Source organism: Zalophus californianus, chromosome 10 (genome assembly GCF_009762305.2).
Source record: "Zalophus californianus isolate mZalCal1 chromosome 10, mZalCal1.pri.v2, whole genome shotgun sequence".
NCBI classification, from domain to species: Eukaryota; Metazoa; Chordata; class Mammalia; order Carnivora; family Otariidae; genus Zalophus; species Zalophus californianus.
This window is the reverse complement of record NC_045604.1, coordinates 111,012,262-111,036,134: the sequence shown is the minus strand read 5'-3', so window position 1 is coordinate 111,036,134 and position 23,873 is coordinate 111,012,262. Positions and strand designations below refer to the sequence as shown.

General features: G+C 44.3%; 1 protein-coding gene across 4 annotated transcripts in view; it reads left to right on the top strand.

The window, feature by feature from the left end:
* The window catches only part of SDK1 (sidekick cell adhesion molecule 1), an 887,311-nt gene that overhangs the window by 542,509 nt on the left and 320,929 nt on the right, over positions 1 to 23,873 (top strand). Inside the window, exon 1 of one of the 4 annotated variants that reach the window (XM_027612941.2) lies at positions 12,908 to 13,002. The exons of the other annotated variants lie outside the window; for them this stretch is intronic. The gene's annotated coding sequence lies outside the window, so the exon portion shown is untranslated. Of the gene's footprint in view, positions 1 to 12,907; positions 13,003 to 23,873 lie in introns of those variants that run through there. 4 annotated transcript variants of the gene reach the window in all.

Here is a 23,873-nt window from a genome sequence, read left to right as displayed (position 1 = left end):
AGGCAGCAAGTCACCTTCACGCTCTCCCTTCCCTGTAGCCGGGCCACGTATGGAGATGGCGGGGCCACAGGCTGGAAGCTGCCCAGATATCTGAATCAGTACATAGAACAGCCAGGACAGTCACACCGAAGGAGTGGGGCGTTATAGAGTAGGGAATAAGCCTCTGTGTGCTAAGCACTGCGACTCCAGGCTTTGTTTATGATTGGAACAAAAAGCAGTCTATCCTAACTAATAAATTACCTTGTGGAACTCAGAAGGGACTAAAACAACCGAGAGAGATCCTTGAATAAAATTCCTTCCATCCTCATGTGCTTTTCTACATGAACATAATTTCACAGGAGTCTCATCTACAAAAAGGAAGTAGTATGAGAATCAGGGTAAACTCCTATCCATGTCATGAAGAGATACATTTTCAGTGATTTTTTTGTTCTTTTATATGTAATTTTCATCAAAATTGGTTTTACATTTGTTTTGATTAATTGAGTACAGATAATAATTGTAACAGTAACTCAATCCGAGAGAACGTTTTTTTAACCCCAGAGCCATATGGTTGCTGGGAAATTTTAATTTATATGCATATTTTATCAGAGGCTGTGATAGGGTTATCAATAAAATACTTTGCATCATTAAATGTAATAAATTACGATAAAATTCTGTGGGAGGTGTGGAATGAAAATACAGGTTCAAGAAGAAAAAGGAATGAGGTCAGATTTCTGGCCACTAAACATTAGAGCTCGCTCATGTGTTTTTCTCAGTGCGTGATGATGTGTATCAAATCCTTAGACCCACTCAATCAGGTATCTAAATTCCTTTGGACACACATAAAACAGTGCCGCAGACTTCTTTTTTATTAAAACAGAACAGCATAGTCAAATATTAAAAGACATGAGAAATTCTCTTCTCTGCAGTCCTTCAAATCGGTCTTGAAAAATGTGAGGTGCTAACATTGTTAATGTCGGCTGTGGAACAACAGAGTTTTGCAAAATTCTTCTAGGTGATGTAGGAACAAAAACCGTTCCGGGCTATATACAGATTTAATGATAATTTATAAATAAGTGTGCTGTTCAGTGATTCCCCGAGAGAGAGGCAGAAGGAGGGCCCTGATGAGCCTTGAGCTCTAGATTGGTGTTTCATGGACATTTTCCCTGTTCAATCCCACAACAGCCCGTGAGTCAGTGACAACACCGTTGCAAAGCTGAGGGTACTGAAGCCCCAAGAAGTTAGGTCATCGATCAAAATCACAAGAATAGTGAATGGGGAGTTAGGGATTCAAGACACAGCTTCTTTGAGCCCCCAGCCCCCTGGGTTTTCCTGTGAAGGGGGAACAGCATGTATTTTGGATGCTGTGTGTGCTTTGGTGTCAGTTTGTGTCCAAGTGAGGAGAAGGCAGAGCTCAGGGGAAGGAGCCCTCCCATTTGTATTGGAGATTTGGTCAAGGGCTTTTCCATGCTCAAACCTTGGAAGAGCTTGGTTTTGTTTTAAAAAGGGAGGCTGTTTCGATGCCAGAACCACTCCCAAGAAACATTCAGTCCCGGTAAAGCCAGCGTACTGTTCATGCACATGCAGCCCGGAGGCCGGTACCCTTTTGCAACCAACAGAGGTACACCTGGAGCTGTGATGAGACCCCGCTCACTCACCGGAGCACAGATTTGCCCAAGGGTGAGGCGGGAGAGGCGAGAGTGCTAACGGAGCGGCACAGTGGTAACTTACGGTTCCTAACAGCACGTGTGTTGTCACCCATCATGCATTATGCACCACGTGGGACGTAGAGTAAGACGTGATCTGCCCCAGTGACGTGCACAGCCATTACTGGGGACCTGCCCTGGCAGATTCTGCCTCGGGAGTAAGCCACATCCCCGAGTGAGGGGCCAGGTGGATTCAGGAAACAAAGCACCAGTATTCACTTGCTTCTGCCAATATGGGATAATTATTTAAGAGCAGATATTGTCATCTGGTAGTGACTTGCCTAATCAGATTTTTTAAAATTCCCTCAAAGCCTTTCTTTAATATTTTTCAAAACCACCTCTCCTCCTGCCCCCTTGTGAAATACGTCAATTGAAAATATTATATTCAGACATCTAAACACAAGAGTCTTCTGACCATGGCAGTCTAGGGCTGCGACTCGAAGTAGCCTTGATAATTTTACCCTTGACTCTGGAATCTCGTTTCTTCACCTTAGCCAACAAACAGCTGCATGCCCACATTCAGGTGACCGAGGACTTAACATCCTGTCATTGCAGGACCTTAATAATTAAACAGAACATTTCAGAACTTGTCATGGTTTGGGAGGGACTCAACACTGTGACTCACTCATGCAGTAAGTACCTTGCCAGCCCAGATCCCTTCGGATGCCACATTTATTGAAGTACTTCGTCTGCTCTCCCTGTCACTATAATTGATATGAAAAGATAAGCAATTTTTAGAGGGCACAAGCAAGGGGGATGGAAAATTGAATTTTCCTTGTAATCATTTTATCAGCTCTAACATACATCCATCACACATCTCGTCTGGGGAGATCCTAAACAAAGTCATGGTCATCAGCAGAGATGGGGCCACAGAACCAGTTGGTAGATGTAAGTAGAGTTTTCTGTGAAAAGTTGTTTACTCAGTAGTTGGATAGGGATGACGACCATGGTTAGTTCGAGCTTTCACTCTTTTCCAGATGAAATAATCGCACTCTGTTCTTCCTGGTGTACCCTTTCCTTTTACGGATGGGCTCGGTGTTCTGAAGCTGCTGATCAGGAAATACCTGTTCAGTTTGTCTTCCTCTAGAACTTCTGAGGTTTGCCAACTCCACATTGTCTGACTTGCTGAGTTAGACTGTCTTCGTAGCTCACCCTTCAGAAAAAGGAGAATATGTGATTTTCTGATTTGGAGGGGACGCCGAGAGTGGAACCAGCCTCTTTAGTAATGGCCGGTGTTGTGGAGGGCAGGCCTGATAGTCCAGGTGCTAACATTGGTTTTGAGCGGTCAGGTAAGGGTGGGAAGACATGATCTGGCTGAATGTGGGCTGAAAGCGTGTGATAGCGGTTGTCGTAGTTTGGGCCGCTATAGCAAAATGCCATAGACAACAGACATTTCCGTCTCACCGTTCCGGGGGCTGGGGGTGCCATCATGTCAGGTTCTGGTGAGAACCCTCACATGGGGGGAAGGGCCCCTTTTACAAGGGCACTGATCTCCTTCATGGGGCTCCACCTTCATGACCTGATTATCCCCGAAAGGCCCCACCTCCTCATGCCTAAATCTCCACATCAGGGTTGAGGATTTCAACCTAAGAACTTTGAAGGGACATGAAAATGCAGGGCATTGCGGTAGGTGAGCAGTCGTCATTTACTGAGCGTCTGCTCTGTGTCCAGTGTGTAACTATTACACCTAATCTCAGCCATCATTTTTAAGAAAGCCCTAGGGGTCAGTATTATCCCCGTGTTACAAATGAGGAAGCAAATGGAATAAATAGCGTGCCCAAGACTACACAGTTAATTACGTGTTTTACTTTCAACCCAAGTCTGTCTTCTCCCAAAGAGATTTTCACCATCTTATTTGTTGAGTTTATTTATATTGCAGATGATTTTCGGCTTTTAAGCTCATGTTGAAAGTTCTTACTCCGGTTGCTGCTTTTCTGTTTGCAGCCTAACAACTGGTCACCTTCTGAAAATGGTTCCATTCTTCCTTTACAACTTAGTCATAATGTTTTATTGCTGATCACTGTAAATGATGTTCTTTTGGCTCTTATAGAAGGTAGTTATAGCAGGTGATTAAAATTGTAGATCTTTACAGTATGGTTGTGATTATTAAATCAAGCCTTAAAATCAGGTAGAAAGTATCTGTTAAGGTAAAAGGTCACTCAGCAACTCTGAAGACCATTCCCAAAACCAGAGAGCCGGACTCCCCACTTCTCTGCAACACTTGTATCTGAGGTGTAAAAACCAATGGAATCTATATCAGAAATAATAGGAACCAGAAATTTGTCTGAAGATGTAGACCCTGTCTGTTCTAATTATTGAGTTCTTAGCAATAGCCCCACCTGTGATTCTTTGTTCTTTCAGGTAATTATTCCATCTGTGTGCCCTCTCACCTTTTACAATCTCCAGGAATACCCTCCTTGGCGCAAAGTCAGTGCCTACCCTCAGAGCCTAGTGTAGCTCTGTCTTTGGTAAAGCAAGTCATAGGGGCGGTAAGAAACGTGACAGCTGGTTGTCAATTTAATTTGCTGTTTGCCCAGGAGCATTTGTGAGTATAGCTTTTTCAGGTGGAATCCCAAAGGCTGTTATTTTACATGGTTCCATAGATTAGGAAAACGTGAGCTGAGAATTTTCTGGTCCACCCTGGCTATATACCTGAATGACCATCTGGGAAGTCTGAAGGCTGTCTTGGTTCTGGGATTTTCCTAGGGAGCAAGATTCAGACACCAACCCACAGGTACAATAGCTCCTAGTGGAATTCCCGAAATAATTAGCTATTTTTCCATTTGGTTGCTGACATGGACTCAGGGGTGACATCGGACCTAGAGAAGCAGGAAGCCGAGACCCGCCAGCTGGCCTTGGGGGATTCGTGGGTTGTTTGCTTGTTTAACTGAGAATGGATTTGGGGGCTGTAGCCCACCTGATATGGTGGGCCCCACGCTGTTCTGCTCCCTTCACTTTCCTGGACAGACTGTAGCGCACTCTAATATATTTCCCCATCAGGATGTCACTCTGTGGCTATATTCGTGAAGACAGGGTTGAATTACACCAAAGTTTGCTCTCTGATGGGAGGGTTTCCAGCACAAATGTGCTTCAGAATTCAGACTTCTCCCTTTCCATTCCTTAAGACTTTGGGAAGCACCCTCATGAGAATGACTTGTGCATGAGACCATACGCAGAAGTGGACCTTTGGTTGTCAGTTCATTTCAGAAGGTAGAAGTGGATTCACGCTTTTTTAGCCTACGTAGGAAAACTCCTGAAACGAGAAAATGGCCTCAGAAAAAAATTATGCAAAAATGTTACTATCATAAAGAAATAGAAAATGAATAGGCGGTGTTCTGAGCCTTTCGTGTGTTTGTTCATGTTAGTAATAGCATTCACAAAATCATGACAGTAAGCATGTTCTTGATAAAAATCCAGGAATTTCTAGTTAACTTGAACCCAGTGCTAGCCTGAAGATTAGCTGGATCGTAGACACCTCGTGAGTTTGTACCCGACGGATGGGTCCTAAGCTGTGATGCCCCTGCTGACCTCTGTTCTGACTGCCGGTCAGTATATATTTTGAGTATCAGTCCAGCCTGGAAGAATACTCAAGGATGCATAAAAAAGTAAGCTCACCGTCATCGTGGAAACACCTTACGCACTTCACCTGCTGTAATGGAGTCTCCCGGCACCCTCCTCCGTACACTGCTGTCTGTCTCTACAGAACAGGCCGCGGGCAGGGCTGTGGTGTGATTGCCTTCCACCTTTAGGGTCTGCGCATCTCCTTGTTGTTCCACGGTGTTTAACCCCTCCTTCTAAAGATTCGGATTTCATCTCTGCTGTCTCATTCGGAAAACGCCGAGCATCTCATATGTACGGGCATTATGCTTGATGCTGAGGAGACAGAGTAAGACACACTTCCTTGCCATTCACAGGCTCGAGCTTTGCTAAGGAGAGGTGGACCACGAGTGAATGGTAGTGCTGTGACCTGTGCAGTGCCCAGTAGAATGGACATAGTTGGGAGTGTTGTGGAAGCGCAGGCCAGGGAGCAGCAAATTCTGCTCGCAGTTTGGAAACGCATCCTTAGCAGAACTCTGTCATCTAATGTTCATTTATGGAGTGATGCACTCCCAGTGACGCGATGAAGGCAAGGAGTTTTGGGGTGGAACAACGCTCTTTTTGACTGAGGATGGTTGGCACCACATGTCCTGTCGTCTGCTCCCTGTTTTCAATACCAATGTCCCCAGCAAGACTGCATTTCCCACATGCTCATTCCCAATAAGTGTCCCATCTCGATCTCTTAACAGAATGCACGTTCCACGAGGGTAGTCTTTTTGTTCTCATTCCCCAAGCAATGGGAGGCGCGCATGACAAACAGTGGGGCCTTGTGAGTGCTCGTTCAGTGAAGGAGCAAGAGGGCTTAGAACCCAGCTCACCGCCTTCCCATCTTCGCGGCTCAGCCCTGGGCAGCATCCCATCCCGATCCCCCCTCTGTCTCCACCTCCTCACGAGCCTGCTCACCAGCTCCGTCCCGCTCCTGCTCTTTTGGTGTCCATGGCTCCTTCTGGTTCTCCTGACCCCTAGCCATTGTTTGTAGGCCTTGGGTGCAGTGTTTCATTTTGTTTTTCGGCTCTTTTGTCTTCACCCTGGAGAACTCATTCATTCTTGTGACTTGATGCATCACTTCGCTCAGATGTTCTCTCCAGACCTCAGTGCCAGTCTGAGCATTCAGTCTTCAAGTGGAAAGTTGCATGAAATGATGTAAGTCCTCGATGGCTGTGACTTTCTGATTATCTCCTAATTGTTCAACTTACTGGCCTGATTTAGTCAGATGCCCTGAAATGGAAGGCATGTCCCCAGGCATCGCCTCAGTTACTGACTTCCCTTTGTCCTGTGCTGGTCACCGGCTTCCCTTCTGTGTGGCCCTGTCGCTCATGCAGCTGGCCATGCTGCGCCCGGTCTGACGCAGTGCTCGGGACACTGTGCCCTGAGAATGACATCCACTGTGTTGCTGCACCGTTTCACTTGGCAATTAAATTAGCCTGTCTCCTTAGATGTCCTGTCCAAAGCAGGATCTTCTCCTCATTTCCCTAGAGAGACCTCTCACTGCCTTTCTGTGTTTCCACCTCTTCCCTGACCCTGAACGTTTCACCTGAATCCCTGCTTCTTCCAGAACACAGATCTGTGGTCCATCTGTCCATCCATCCATCCATCCTTTAATTGTGCTCACTCAGCATGTATTTATTAAGTACCTGGTAACTGCCAGCACTATGTTGGGCGTTGACAATGTAACAGTGATCCAGGTGGACGGGTTTCTGCCCTCACAGCTTTTGTTGGTGGGACAGAAAGGCCAATAAACATGTTTAATATGGTATGGGATGTCCTAAGTTAGGGAATAGTAATTTTCCTATTCATCCTGAGTGTCTGCCGCTTCCAATTCTAATCCTTTGTGTGCTGTGAAAGGTTGGGCTGGTAAATATAAAGATAGGCAAGATTGTATATTTAAGAAACACTTCGGGGGGAAGAGCTCTAATAGATCTTACTTATATGGCCATTGCTGTAGACTTATATAGAGAAAATAGGGGAAATTTTCAAGAGATGGATTATGTGAGAAATAGAACCAGTCAGTAGAATTCCAGCTTTCAAGCCATAGGCCTCATTATTCTCATGAGCAGGGCCCTTCCGTGGGCAAAACTGCCTGAACCACCAGAAGGAATGCCGGCACCCTTGCTCTGTGAGCCCCGTATGTCAGACTGTAATTTAAAAGATGAGTTGCTTTACAAATGGACTATTAATAAAAGTTCTTCATTTCTAAGCCATTCAATATGTGATTTGTAAAAATTGATTTCCTTACAACTTATGTTGAAGTTAGGTATATCACTTATATACATAAAATAACTCCGATGTGTAAGTTACGACTATGACATTGGGCCGCTAGAGCTGCCACAACAGGATGCCACCGATCGGGGTTCTAAACCACGGACGTTTATTTGCTCACAGTTCTGGAGGCTAGAAGTCTGAGAACACAGTGCCGGCAGGGTCAACCCCTTCTGCTGGCTTGCCGACAGCTGCTTTCACTCTGTCCTCACACGGCTTTTCCTGTGCGCGCGTGGAGAGCGGGAGAGAAATCCAGTGTCTTTTCCTCTCATGAGGACACCAGTCCCATCAAATTAGGGCCCCATCCCTATGACCTCATTCTTCTTTAATTACCTCGTTAGAGGCCCTTTCTCCAAATACATACTGGAGATTAGGGTTTCCACATACGACTTTCAGGGGGACACAGTTCAGTGCATAACAACTACCCCCTCCTTGTGGCTTTCCTGAAGTACAGTATCGCTCTGGATGACATGCCCACTTTAGCCACCTGTGGGCCGTGTTTCATTTAGTCCACACGATACCCCTAAAAATACATGAGTCACTATTTCAAAGTTGAGAGAAACTCTTCCAGTTTTAAATAATACCTGATGAGCTGGCCCACGTTCTCAGTTTGGACAGTCTGCATTTGAGAGCATTCTCTGGGGGCCGAGGCTTCCATTTTCCTGTGGAGTGCAGCATTTGGGGAAAATATTCATTGTGGATTTTAAATCATTGCAGATTTCTTTATTTTTTTTTTAGAGAGAGTGTGGGGGACATGTGGGGAGCAGCAGAGAGAGAATCTTTTTTTTTTTTAATTTTATTTTGTTATGTTAGTCACCGTACAATACATCATTAGTTTTTTTTTTTTTTAAAGATTTTATTTATTTATTTGACAGAGAGAGACACAGTGAGAGAGGGAACACAAGCAGGAGGAGTGGGAGAGGGAGAAGCGAAGCAGGCTTCCCGCAGAGCAGGGAGCCCGATGTGGGGCTCGATCCCAAGACCCTGGGATCATGACCTGAGCCGAAGGCAGACGCTTAACGACTGAGCCACCCAGGCGCCCCAATACATCATTAGTTTTTGATGTAGTGATCCAGAGAGAGAATCTTAAGCAGGCACCATACCCAGCATGGAGCCCAATGCAGGGCTCAATCTCACAACCCTGAGATAATGACCTGAGCCAAAATCAAGAGTGAGACACTTAACCAACCGAGCCACCCTAAAATTTAGGCACCCCTAAATTATTGCAGATTTAAAGCATCGTAAGGGGCAGGTGTTTTAGAGTGAGAAATTAAGAGAGAAGCACAAGTCACTATGAAAACCCCAGCATGGGAGCACCCACACAGGTCTGGGGGGACCCGGAAGGTTTCCCCCGAGGAACTGATATTTAACTGTGACCTTAAGGTTGAGTAGGAGCAGTTAGATGAAGAGCTGGGGAGGAAGGCCACCCCGACAAAGGGGTCCACAGAAGCTCCTCTATTCACAGACTTGAGACATACCAACTTCCAAGATAAGAACAAAGCTCTGCCCTACCAGGGGGCCCAAATGTAACTGTTGGGAAATATGAACAACACTTTAAAAACCAGGGGACTCCACAAAACATTGAAGATCTGCTGACCTGGACCCACATTCCCCTCAAGGCAGCAGTTAGCGTGAGCAGAGTAGATGTGGCTCACTTTCCATGCACACCTGCCTCTCTGGCCGTGACCCCAACTCTCCTGGGCTGTGTCCCTAATAAGGACACCAGGCAGGCATGATTTATTATAACGTTCATACTGTTGTTTTTCTTAGAGTAGAGAACTCTCTTGCTCTCCCCAGTCTCTACCCAAAATAGGGAAATGAAAGTGTTAGACAAGGAAGGTGGAGAGTAGCTCACGCTGCCCAATGGGGTTATTTGTGCTGCCTGTCTGCTTGGTGCCTGCAGGCAGGAGTTTGGGCGAAGGCATGTCAACACTGCTCACCACGAACAGATGGGGTAATCTAGATCAGGGATCTCCAATCAGGGCTGTCACTACAGGGGCCTTCCGTTATGGATGTTCTATCAAACTCAGCTCCCATGATGGACACACATCCTCTCTCCCAGAGGGCTCTGCCCGAGGAAGTGTCTCCTGCCACAAGGTCCTCTCCCACCTCCCTTCACAGTCTCCAGGACCCCCTCATCTTCCCTGGTGCATTGCTCTGGACTGTCGAGCCCTCCGCCTGCCAGACCAAGGACAATTCCAAAGACAGGCCAGTGCTGAGAAAGTGGGTGACTTTAACAATGGGGTAAGAAATCCTATTTAAAGTCAGGCTACAGTTCCCAGCTTCCAGCAAAATTGAAGGAGGACCTCATCAAGTTGTCAGCCAATAGATCATTAGAAATAATGTTTGATGATAAATTACTCTGTAATTTGGGGCATGGTCATTGGAATGATGTCAAGGAATTGACACTGTTCTAACAAAACTCCTTCCAGTCCCATCTGCTTATGTATGAAAATAAGTTTTCTCAATGCATACGTTTATAAAAACCAAAAAATAGAAATAAAATTGATGCTGAATGCTTTCTCATTTTAGCAGGAAGAAATATTCATCCATGAATACATGAACGAATTTTTTTAAAAGTCCCATTCATCCACTAAGAGATGTATTTCCAATAAATGTATGCTTTTTCATGTTCAATATTTGTCAAAATTTGTAATGATGAATGTTGGTGTGATTATTATTACTAATAGTTATAATGAATGACCAACCAGAATTTTTTTAACATTTAGAGTTGTTGGGTCATGGAATTTGAAAAAAAAAAATCAAATATCTATCCTTTCTTGTGTAGAGAAGTGTGATAAAAGACTTTCAAACATAATATATATGACAGTAAATAAAATTCTACGCATGGATTGAGAAAAAGGAATGATGTAAAATTTCCAGGTATTAAAAAGGAGATTTTAGGATGAATGATAGTTGGTATGAAATTACAATCTTGTCTAGGTCTCTTTGGATACATTTAAAAGAGGGATCTAAAGTTTCACTTAAAATACACTAGAATTAAAGGTAAATATTTAAATGTAAAGTTTATGTGAAGGGGATATAGTTTTTCAAAATTCTTTTATGGACTAAATGGGCAAAAATCCCGGACGCGAGTTGTGTGATTGGTTTACAAATGACAGATGAAGCAGAGGAGGGATACCAGAACCCCCAAACGGTCCTGCCAAGGGTGCCGGGACAGTGAGAAAACCAGAAGGTCAGACGGAGCACAAATCTCACAAAATATATAAAAGTGCCAGGCCAGTATATTAAACAATAATCATATGAAAAGTGACAAAGTAGAACAAAAATATTTTAAGTGTGTGACAGTTTCTTAACCCTAAGTGCCCATGGAAATCACCTGGGCTGGTTCAGGACTTTTCTTGAAAGCACCCAGGTGATCTTACTATATAGCCAGGGTTTCGAATTGTTTGGTTTAAGTCGACGTGTGGTCCTTGGACCAGGGATATAAGCATCATCTTGGGACCTTGTTAGAAATGCAGAATTTTGAGCTCCACCTCAGTCCTACTGAGTCAGATTCTGCATCTGAACTAGATTCTTAGGTGATTCATAAGCACATTCAGGTTTGAGGAAGCCAGGAGTTCTACCAAGTTCCCGGGGCTGCTGCTGCTGCTAGAATAGCAGCGTTCTAAAGCAGAGCTGCTCAAAGATGGTCCAGCGCCCAGCAGCAGCAGCATCACCTGGACATTTGGCAGACATGCAAATTCTCAGGCTCCCACCCAGACCTACTGACCAGAATCCCTGGGAGGAGGACCTAGGCATCTGGATTTTAACAAACTCTCAGGTGATTCTGGTGCTCACTAAAATTTGGGAAGGACTGCTCTAGAGAGAATCCACATGGACCAACTCTGATCCTCAGGTCAATTTAGGGAGATGGCTAGGAGCTGAATACCCAGAGGCCCAGCCTAATGAGAGAGTCGCTGCTAAACTTCCATCGAAACCTCCATCTGTCTCCAACCTGCAGGCCCCTGTTCTGCCAGGAGCCCTGGCTGTCCGGCTGATTTTATGCAGGCGTGACCCGATAGCGCCTTACATCTTCCCTTGTGCCACATGCACACACAGCCCTTGGAAACACGTCCCCTAGCCATGCACTGGGGGGTTCAGAAGGCTGAAACCAGATCTGAGAGGACTGTCCAGTAGATCCAGGTGCAAAATTCCCCAGTGGCTCACATCATTTGATCCGGCGGATCTGATGGTGCCAGAGGCATCCGTGTTGGGAGGGATGCCGTGCGTGTCTGTGGTAGGCCCCAGGGGAAGAGTTGCAATTTGGGGCCCCTGGGGCCCCAGACTGGAGCAAGCTCATTCCTTCTGTAGCGGAGCACTGTTCATCATTCAAGAAGGACAGGCATCTCACTCTAGTGAGTTTCTGGGCCCTTGTAGACACTGAGCACCAAGTGACCAGTTCCCAAAACTGCCCGTCATAAGCCAGGTATTGTGAGGCCCTCTAAGTCATGAGGATGGTCTGGTGGAGATGACCTGGCCCAGGCAGATAGAGAAGGCAGTAATTACATGAAAGGTAACCCCAGACTCCTCTGGCACATACCTCTTCAGCACTGACACCTCTTCCGCATCTCGTGAGCATAGCCTCTGTGGGAAAGGGTCCTTAAAACCAACGGACAAAGGAGTGAAAGCCCCAGGACTGATTCCCAGGTGGGTCAGGACCACCAGCTGGCCCCAGCCGAAATATGCTTGGTAGTACATGGCCGTGAAGACACTGGGGAAGGGGAATCCTCCCACTGGGCAGAGCTGCAGGCAGCGCTCACCCCCGACCCAGTCCTGGGTTTATGCTTCCTGTCCCTAAACCCTGGGCTCTGCCCTCTTGGAGCTCCTGCATCATGGGAGACAGTGCCTCTAGCAAGGGGTGCACCAGGTTTCCCTGGACCAACAGTCAAGGACAGAGATTGAGGAACTGGCGCCAATGACCAGGAGGAGCCTGAGCCATTGCCACGCAACAGGGCAGGGAGGAATCTGAACCTGGGTGATTCTCTGGTATGTCCCCGCTGCTTCCACACCCAACAATCAGAGGCAGTGGGCAGCCGTAGCAACTGGGGCAAGTCAACTAAACACTCTGACGAAGTTCTGGGTCACCCCGCCGGACAAACTACCAGACCAGCTGGAGTCTGGCCACTGCGAAGTTGTTTCCCGCCGTCCTGCGCCACTGGAGTTTGCCTCCCTCACAGTGCTCAACCCAGGTGCAGACGGGATTGTTTGACTCTGTCTAGCAAAGAACATGTGGTGTCACCACAGGGGCAGCCAAGACATTGTGTGTGCTCCTTGTGGAGGTCCAGCGCCAACCAAACGTGTCTCATCAGAGAAGGATTCTCAGAAGAACGTAGGTCAACGATGGAGAGGAAGGTGGCCCAGCTCATAGTCCTATTTGGTGAAGATTCATCTAGCACCTGCCTACACCCCTCAGTCTGTTCGGACTCAGGAAAAAGTGGATCTCATGAGCAGCCTTCAGGTACTTCATGATCGAGGAACTTTGTAGCTCAGGGCAGCCGTGCCTTCCTCGTGTTCTTGACTTCCTCCATGCTGGGCTTCAGCCGGACTAACAGGCTTATAGGCCAGTCCTCCTGGTAGCATGGAGGTCGGTGCTAACGAACCCCAAAGGGAAAACCAGAACCACTTTACTCGAATTTCTGTTGACTTACATTTACTTCAGAATTCCACATCGCATGGGCTCACATTGCTTTGTGTTCTGGACCAAGTTGAATATTCTGGTTTTAGATTGTCTTCTTTATGACTACAGATGGGATATGATTTATTAACTTTGTCTCTAGCTATTTAAGAAAAGAGCCTTTATTGTGAAGAAGAAATTGTTAAAACCCTATCACCTGCAAGTAGGACTTGGCTCTTTCTTCTCTGAATTAACTAAAATCAACCTGTTTTCAACTGATGATATTCCTTCATTAGTTTTAATTCATTTTTAAGCACATCTGATTTTTTTTATTCATAATGCTTTTGATGAAAATTAATTAGTTTCTTTAAGAACTGAAACAGTATTATCACGGGCACTCAGACACTGTTCGACGAAAGGGCCCTATTATAAAGCCAGCCTCAGGGTCCAGAACGTGTGTCTGTTTCAGAGAGAACCCACTGTAGGGTGAGGCTCTGTAGGCATTTGGCTGCTGGTGATGTAGGCCTCAGTTTTCTCATCTGTAAAATGAGGACTGTGAACCAGGTGAGCCCTATCTAAACTTCTGTTTTATGGGCCCAACAAAATTAAATCTTTATAGGATATATGAAAAATATATGCAACGTTTATGTAAATGTTATACTGATTAAACATTTTCTTAGCTCAATGTAGAATGGCAATCAAAATTCTAAGTCGTAAAGGCCTAGGCAAACGTACGGATGGGTAGTAGATGAGAGAACAGTAAACTCAGGTATCAGGTCCACTGCAAACTAATGACTAAGACCTAGGGGAGACCCTGGATGTGCTGCCCTGGAGGGATCCCTGGATGGGCTGTCCTGGAGGGTTCCCCTGAATGTGCCGCCCTGGAGGGGGTCCCCCGGATGTGCTGCCTTGGAGGGATCCCCAGATGTGCTGGCCTGGAAGGGGCCCCTGGATGTGCTGCCCTGGAGGGATCCCCAGATGTGCTGACCTGGAGGGGAGCCCCCCAATGTGCTGACCCCGAGGGGGCCCCTGGATGTGCTTACCTTGAGGGGGGCCCCAGATGTGCTTCCCTGAAGGGGGACCCCTGGATGTGCTGCCCTGGTTCTCAGGGAACAGTCAGTCAAGCTTGAAGTCTACACCTTTGCTGATCTTCCCTAGATAGCCAGCTTTGTGCAACTTAATGTCTTTTGCAACAGGCAACTGTGAAACCAAATGTCACTAAGCCAAAGAAAAATCCACTTCCTTAACTATAATTTCAATAATGAAGAATTTAGAGAGAGAGAGAGAGAAAACGCTTTTAAAAGTACCACTTAACTTAATGCAGCTCTTCAGCATGCATTTGACATAGTTGTTTGCCTAAGGCATTGGAGACAAAAGTCAAATCTATTTACCTACCATGTTTCTGATTTGGTCTGGTTAAACAAGAGCCTAATTTTAATAAAATGTGTGATCCTGTATTCAAAATCCATTATGAGTAGAACCTCCTGAATTAATCCATTCATTACCAAATAAATGTTGTTGTTGTTTTAAGAAAAGGGCTTTTAACATAATCCTTTATTAGTCAGAATCTATGCTTCAACAGAATGTCTGTTTTCACACAAGGTACAGGGCTCAATGGCCTGGCCCAGGGAGGTAAGGCAGAGAAGCCAGGGTGGCTCGAGAGCAATGACCCAGAACGTTCTCAGGGATGTGCCCAGTTGGGGACAGCAGAGAGGGAGGGGAGCAGAGTTGGAAGACAAAGCTACTTCAGGCTGAAGGGTGGGAGGAGAGGAAAAGCTTCATCTGAGACTCCCAAGTCTTCAGCCAAGCCCAGCAGCAGAATGGAGGCCGGAGCAGCTGTAGAGCTGGTCAGACTTGAAAACAGATCCAAAGCTGCCCTAAAAAAAAAAAAAAACCTGGCTCTTGATTCAGTGTCCCTGAAGCTGTGGGTCTCCCTCCAGCATCCCAGAGAGGATTCTCTCAGACACATGGTTTTTTTCTTTTTAACAAATGTAGCCTAGTCAATTAAACAGAAATTCCATTTGCAGGGCATATTTATTTAACACTGAACAGGTTGCTTGCTATACGAGCCCCAAAATAATACAAATAAAATAACATATTTGAGTGGATAGAGAAAATTACTGGATACATTTAGAAAGTGACTGGATCATCAGTATAAGCAGATTGAAATTGTGGTTTTTGGAATAAGTTCAGTAGAAATGATATTTTATTTGAACTGCTCTCCTATATACAACCTTACAGAAATCCAATTTAATTATTTTAGACCATATCCCCGATTACTTAAAGAAGAAACGGTGGCTTTGTATTTCTTGATAACGAATTTGCGTTTCTGTTTGAAGTAAATGAGAGTAACTTGCACATAGCAGGAGGCAAGAGAGCTGTACAAATTTTGTTAACTTTAAGTTTAGGTTGCTGATAAATGACACTCACTTTCCTGAGCTGAATAATAAAAGAGCTCGCAGGGGACACACACCCAACCACATGCATGTGCATACGCACACACAGGAAAAGAAAAATGTGCTGGCGTGTCCCTTTGGGTATGTAGTTAATATACTGCTTAAAGGGATCTCAATGAAGGTTTCCTATAAATAATGTTTATTACATAAAAATAAGTAGAGCATAAGGTATGAATTCTAAATGTGTTAAGGGAATTCTGCCCTCTGATTTTAAAAAGAGAAGGACATTTCTTTAAGGGGTTGGATTATCTGCGATAGGTCATTTCTGAACATAATGTAAAGTGCCCATCTCCCAGCAGAGCTGGCGTTTGGATGCCCTTTCCCCAAGCCCCTGCTCCCTGCTCACCTCCCTGATTCTTTGAGAAATAGCCAGCCACCCTTCTATAAAGTCCCTCCAAATCTGTGTGTGTTGACACGTCCTATTTGCCTCCCTCCTGTCCCAGAAGGGCATTTCTGCTCCTGTTCAAGCCTGAGGACCCCCCCCCACTTCCCTGACCCCGCCTTCTCCAGGAGCTTGGCTCTACCTTGTCCTTTGTCCTCCCACCTGCCCCCGCACATCTGTAGGCATACTTAGTGCCTTCTCCTCGACGTCATGTCAAGCCCCGATTGCCATCAGACACCCCCAGACTCCATTTCCCGGGCCTTCGCCTTTCACGGTCCTCTGGGGTTTGCTCCCCACTGGCGCTGCCACTGACGGGTCAGAAGTGACCTGCTTGTCTCCAGATCTTGGGCTCCGTGCTGGTCTCCTCGGCCTCTCGATGAGGCTGGCTGCCCTCCTCAGCACCCCATGTTCTAGCTTTTCTAACTCGCAGGCAGCCCTTGCTCAGGATTTCTCTTCGACTCTCTTTTGCACCCCCTCCCCGTTAAATGTCCTGCTGGGGGAGCTGTCCTTTTGCCTCACAGCTCTTTCCTCTTAGTGGGGATCACTTGGGACTGGAGCCCCAAGTCTGCTCTCATGATTGTGTGCTTTGCTGCTGGGGTCTCACATGGCCAGATGTCCCACAGACTCTTTAGACCAACGTCTGGGTGATGCCAGGCCTCATTTCTTGTCCAGACCCAGTGCTCTCTCACTAGCAACTGAGACCTCTTAAAACTGGAAATCAGAGGATCGTCTTAAATTCCTCACCTAGTTCCATTAAGCTCCCAAACTCCGTCGGTTCTATTTCTGAAATAGTAGTAATTTTATTTAGCATTTCCCGGGGCCTATAACATGCTGTGCTGAGGGAGGTATTTTACAGAGGAACCTGCAGATGTAGGGCTAGTCAAGGCCACAAGACTAGTAAGTGGTAGAGGCAGGATTCGAACCTGGTGTGCAGCTACAAAGCCCAATATTTCAGCCTCCACGTGCTTCGCGGTTCCTGCTGTGCCCCGATTGCCATGCTCATCATGCTCTCATCATCTCCACCCTGGGGTGGGGCTCTGGGCACTTTTGCTGCTCTTCTTCATGAAAGAAGTTGTGAAAGCCCTCTACCTCCTTGTGCATTTTTAATGACTATCATAAGTGTAAATAGTTGCAAGGGATATTATTGTAAATATTGACATTTAAAAGTAAAATTGTCACTTCATTCTTCGGAATGGATCCACTGGAATAGCTAATTACCATAGTGATTTGATATCGACATCTATTTCTAGAGTACTTGAAAAATGTTTTCTTGGACAGTTGGAGGGTGTGCTGGTACATTATTGACCTCTGCCTCCCCCACCCCACAGAATTTTATCCCGCTATAATGTTCTTTTATGCTTCAAAAATTGTCATTGATCACCCTATCATACTTTCTTGCAAAGGTTGATCAGAATATCATTAAGTATATTATAAATTTCATAAATAATTATTAAACAAATTTTAATGGAACCATCTCTCTTAATGAGATGGGTTCAAGGGTATTTATGTTTTGGTACCTTAATGAAAGGAACTCAAATTGGTTCTTTGGTTTGGGACCCAGAGGAGTTTTATTCAATGTGACAAGTCCTTAGGATTCAGTATGGAAAGACGTTAGCCTTTCCTTTTCAAGTGTCAGGAAAGTGGTGAAGGGGAAGGTGGAGGGAGGGCCTGAAGCTCAGGCTTCTCAGGCAGATAGTTTTAGGGAAAAATACATATGGAAGTTGAAGATCTGGAAATTGATTCTCTTAAAACTGTCTGTGCTTAGAACGTTCCTTGCATCACCTTACCCCCAGGTCAGAGGTGCCCTGGTGTGTGAAGACCACTCTGGACTGTTGCAGTGGCCTCCTCTGGCAGGTACCCAACCCCAGGCAACGGAGTTCACTTTCTATGCCACTTCCCTTCTTCAGAACTTAAAGTCTTTCCTCCTTGCCTGGTGTTTAAGACTCTTCACACCTGTCCCAGCCTATGTGTAGATTTTCAGTTTTAACAAATTTTCCCTCCTCCCCAAATTAATGCACCCCTCTCCTGCTCTCCTCTTCTTTGAACAAGTCCCCTAGCCTGGAGTGCCCTCACTCCCTTTACTTCTGCCCTCAACAGCTTCAGGATGGCTCCCATGTTCCGTCTCTTGTGAAATCATGTCTAGGCCTGAGCAGATTCATACCTCTGTCCTTATGCCTCCCGTATGGCGGTCTGTGCACCTGCCTCACCTGTCAAGGCCTGAGCTCCTTTCCAGACATTACCCCCCTTCTGACCTTGGGTCCTTAGGTTAAGCACAATGTCCAGTATACTGCTTGGAATAGAATTGATAGTTTCAGATGCCAAGAAATTAAACCTCTTGAATATTTGTAAGAAAATTGACTTACTATTCTTTAGAAAGATCATTTTCTTGAGGAAAATCTGTTTAAACAGCTTGATATTATATTCATCGATTGAGAGGGTAATTTTTTGACTTGAGAGAATATGGCAAGAAAATATTATGCATGTGGAAGCTCTCTTGAGCCTTATACTGACTGGTGAATTTCAGTTTAAAGCAGGAAGTAGAATTCATTTTGACGAATGATTCTGACAGGGCACACATTTTGGTAATAGATTGGAATGTTGCTGATAGCAGCCATCAGCTAGAGTACAACACGCCGTCCTTTGGGTATGGGATCATTGGTTTCTCTTCTTGTTATTGTACCTATATGTAACTTTCAAAAATCATAAGTCAATCTTTTTTAAAAAGCTGTGTGGAGGCTCCCATAGGGAGTGTATACCAGAGAAGCCGACAGACCTTTAATTATGAAGGCAGTGTTTGGCACCACAATAACATATTAGCTTTACAAAAAGAGAATTCAGAAGTTAGGAATAATAATGTATATTTTCACAAGTTGAAATTACCAATAATTCACAAGTAGGGTAGGAACTGGAGACATAGCACAGTTTCTTTGATGTTGCCTGGCAAGTCAAAATGTGGAAGGCAGGGGCACCTGTGTGGCTCAGTCGGTTAGGTGTCTGCCTTTGGGCAGGTCATGATCCCAAGGTCCTGGGATCAAGCCCTGCATGGGGCTCCCTGCTCAGTGGGGAGCCTGCTTCTCCCTCTCCCTCTGCCGCTCCCCCTGCGTGCTTGCTCTCTTTGTCAAATAAATAAATAAAATCTTTAAAAATATATGGAAGGCATATCCTTCTATAATTTCATTACCGTTTTCCAAACTGCTGTCCTATAACCAAGGCCAGTAAGCAGAGGTGGCCCATTGGCGTGAGGAACACCAGCCCTGGAGACAGGCCGCCTGCCTGAGCCTGGCCGCACTGCCGGCAGGCACATGGCCCCACATGGCTCCTGAGCACCCCCTCTGCTTAGCTCCTCATCTGTCTCATGCTGGGGACAGCGACACCCACCTCACAGGAGTGGAGTGTTCATTAAATCCATGTAAAGTGTGCAACAGGGCCTGACATGTAGTAAAGTGATTCCTATTTTAGTTATTATTATTTAATTATTACTCTTATAGAATTATTAAGTACAGTGATACTTATCTTACTATTGTCTTATTTTAATTATTGTATATTATAGTTTTTATTAATAAAAATAAGACACTTTAAACATTTTCCAAAAATTGTCTGGTGGGCCAACTAAAAAAAACAAAAAACAAAAAAACAAAAACCCATGTGTGCATTATTAGTAGCTCACAATTATACAATACACGTGGGAAGTTTCACTTGTTGGAGTAAAAATTATCATTTTATTAAAATGCATTTAAAGCTTGTTAAGAGCAGACAAAGATGCTATCTACCATGAATAATAAGCTTTTAGGAGACAATGTTTTCTTGAAGACATGATATAGTCTTTTATAGAAATTGAATTATTTGGATGATATTAACATTTTAATGAAGGAATTATCCTTTCTTCATATTTCTTAAGAAACTGATATTTAATTTTGGCTTCATGTTACTGATGTTATAAGTATTTAACATATTCAAAATCTCAGTTAAAGCTAATTTATGCTTCATATTTCCATAAAGATAGAAGCATAATATGCTTCTTTGTATCATGTGTGTATCATTCTCACTCTGTCATCAGTGTTTCCTTTAATGGAGCTGTATTTTGAAAATACCAATCCCAAGGAAATAATAATTGAGATAAGTAATATCTTTGATGTGAAAACTTGCCAGTCATACAAGTACTGCGAAGATGTGTATTTTTAAGAAGAGCCTCATTCGCTAAGTGACAGTTGCTGGCATTGGGCAGGTGGGCGTGATTTACGGGAAGCCTTGGAGTGGGTTTACCCACCCGGTCTCCCAGGAGACTGTCCTCATAGGTGGCCGTGGTAGACATGGAAGATGTGGCCTTTGGAGAAGGACCGGACATCAAAGCTAAATGGCTGAATTGCTTCAGACACCCAGTAAAGGAAGTAAAATAAGATTTAAGGCATTGTTATTAAAGAGTAAGATATATGAGTAAAGCAGCTCATTCTCATACCCCTGGCAGATTTTGACAAATAAGAAAAAAATGTGTCCCTAATAGGAAATATGTGTTTGAGGTATATTTTAAACTATTTAATGTTGCTGGGGCATTGAGAGCTTGCTTGTGGAACTGAAGTGGAGTTAAACTGGGTGAACAAAAGGAGAAGGAAGGGTTGCTTTTTCTAGCTCATTTTTGGACAACCAAATAAGAATTCCTGGGTCCTCTTGTTGACGATAAGCAATGTGCATGAGTGGGGGTCTACTCTTGCTCTTTCTTGGGATTATTTAAGTCATTTTGAAATTTCGATTCCAAAAACGGTTCTGGTCAGTGTCCTGTAGAAGCCTGGAAGTGACCAGCCCAGAGTGATGAGGGCAGAGTGTCTTTGAAGGACACCGCGCATGTTTGGAAGCTGTGGTTGTCTCACTGTGGTTACAGAGCTGACCACTGGACATACAGCAGTTGTATGAGTCTCATAAAAGGCGAAAGAGGTACTGTTTATTTTGTTTTTTGAAATTTACCTTTAAGGCATGCTATTTAAGGAAAGAAAAACATGGGGTTTTTTTGTCTTTAAATACTATGTACCCTTGTCACAGTAGTCACCGACCCCAGAGTCCTTCTGAGCGAAATCACCTCATGTGAAGGCAGAAGATTAGCTTGTGGTGACACTAACTAGTTCTGTCCTCCTGCACGGCAGTGTGGAGAAGCGGGTATGTGCCATTTGGAGGATGCCCCGTGCTGATATTGATTTTGCTGGTGGGAATGATGGAAAGCAATCTGTTGTTCAGACTAATCTTGGAAACATTTGCAGTCCTGAGTATAGATCCTGGAGTTTGTTTGTTCATTTATTCAACAATTTTGGAGGGCATTTATTGAGTGTCAGCTGTTGGGGATATAGTAATAAAGATGACTATCCTCAAGGACCTCACAACCTATTCTATCTTATGTTTCATAGGCTTTGTGGGGTTTTTTTTTTTTTGATTAAGTGATTTTAATATTGAAAGTTTTGCTAGAAAAATTTTCTAATTAGATTTTGTATATGTACCTGTATATGTATGCATTTCTTTTATTTTTTAAGCAATAAACCTTACAAATTTCTTAATTTGAGAATAGGGATGATAACTCCAAGGAATAAAGCACTTGAGAGTGATATAGCAAATCTCACTTTCTTGGACAACTTGTAGGAGCGCAATCTGATGCCCGGTTTTGGTGGAGGAGCAGGGTTTGGCAATCGTCTGACCTCTGTCCTGATCTCGACTCTTCTTCCCAGTCCTGTGAGTGCAGGAAGGTTACCACAACTCTTCAAGCCTTAGATGCCCCATCTGTAAAATGTGAATAATAAACATAACAATCCATGCCTTACAGAGTATTTGTGCAAATTAAATCAGATTACATAGGTAGAGCCCCTAAAACACAGTAGACATTCAGTAAATGTGAATTATGTCTGCTGCTCATCTCCTTGCCTGCGGTCCCTGTACTTATTACCAGTACCCATTATTAACTGTTGAAGATGATCTGATATCCTAGAGTAAGATGGTGACCATATCCCAGAATAGGGACAATGAGAATAGAATGTAATTTAAGAAATATTTTGCTCATGAAATTTTAAGGTGAGTCACGTAACTTTGAGTGTCTTTATTTATTAGAAAACATAAAAGTGACAATTTAGCTTTATTTTGCAATATCTTCTTCTGAAAATACAGAAGAATATATGAGGGGTTAGGTCAGATGGCAGACTAAGAATCTACCATAGTCTTTCCCTCTCACTCCAAATAATAGAAACAAAAATGAAGACAGGTAGATGATTGAAAGATCGATAGATGGCACAGATAGGACATAAAGGGATGTATTATTCCGAGGAATTCCTGGAGGACAAAAGCAGGTGGGGGTGCCTGAGAGGAAGCCTACAAACTAGGTGTGGGAGACGGGGAGAGTAGGGTGGGGCCTGGTGCCCAAGCAGGGAGACTGACTGAGCTCTGGCAGCTCTGTCCTCAGGAGTCTGCATACACCATACTTGCTCATCCCAGCCCCCTTCGGCCCTGGATGCAGTTGCCTGCAGGTGAGAGCTGTGCGTACTGGGGTTGGAGTCAAAGAGTGGTTGGTTCCTCCGTACGCTAGGAGGAAAGGAGAGTGCTCCTTCCCGAAGATCATCTATGTGAGCATCCTGGCCAGTGGCGCATCCGCCCCTTCTCCCACAGCAGGATCCTCACTTGGAATCTCCAGGACAAAGATGCACATGACATTCAGAGTCACTGGGTAGCTGGGAAGCCCCAGGAAAAAGACACACAAATTCAGCAAAGAACACTCATTCGAGGAAGCACTGAAGAGAGCAAATGGAAAAGAACTATAGAGAAGACACAGATTATTGTTTTAGGAGAGATACAAGAAATGATTTCATCAGTAAAAACTGCATATCCTGGAAAGTAAAGACTGACTGTTGAGACAAAAATGCAGTAATGGAGGAAATCAGTGGACACGATTGGAGAACAAGCTTAGGAACCCCCCTCTAGAATGTGCCACAGACAGACTGTGGGATATTGTGTAGGTGGGAAAAAGCTAATGGTCGTATTTCTATAGCCAGCATTCATTCAGTAACAGGTGTTTCATGTTAAGAGAAGGTGGGGGAGGCACTATGCAAAGAAATATTAGGGGATCTCCGTAACTGAAGCAAAGCAAATTAAAGAGGTCACTGGGTGCCAGTAGAAACAGCAACAAACAAACCTTCCAACACAGTATTCTGAAAGAGCCCTGAAAGAAAAAATAGAATACTTCTAGTCGAGATTCTGAGGGAAAATAACTTTGAATGTAAAACTCTATACCATAGTCTTTCAAGTGACAAAGACATTTGTAGACACTTATGGTCTCAAATTTGCCACTTACTCACTGTGAAAGAATTTGATAAAGGATATACTCCAGCAGTAAGAAAACTATACACAAATGAAGTAAAAATGAATAAAGAATTTGCTAAACCTTACTATTAAATCTAAAGAATGTTTCATATTGACTAACAACACAGAACAAAATTCCAAGAATCATCAACAATGAGAGGTATTGATGGTTTGGAGAGAAGAGAGAGGGAGGGAGTGGTGAAGAAATGAATAAAAAGTATACTAATTTTCTTACCTTGTTCAGGAGAAGGACATACCTACTGATTAAGTCTAGATAAGGAAAAAGTACACTTAAGTAAACGTTAAAATGTTAAGGGTAGCCACTAGAAGAATAGAAATTGAATGCATAGCTTCCAGACACTGGAGAAAAAAATGGAATGGATCAGATCAATCCAAGAAAGAATAGGAAAAGAAGGTTTTTTTTAAAAAATGAAGAATCATAGGAAATAAATATATGAAACAAGATATCAGGACCACTACAAACAGATGAGTAGTCTCAGTAAATGTGACTGATTAAAACTCACCTTAATGAAGGACAAAGCCTTTCAGAT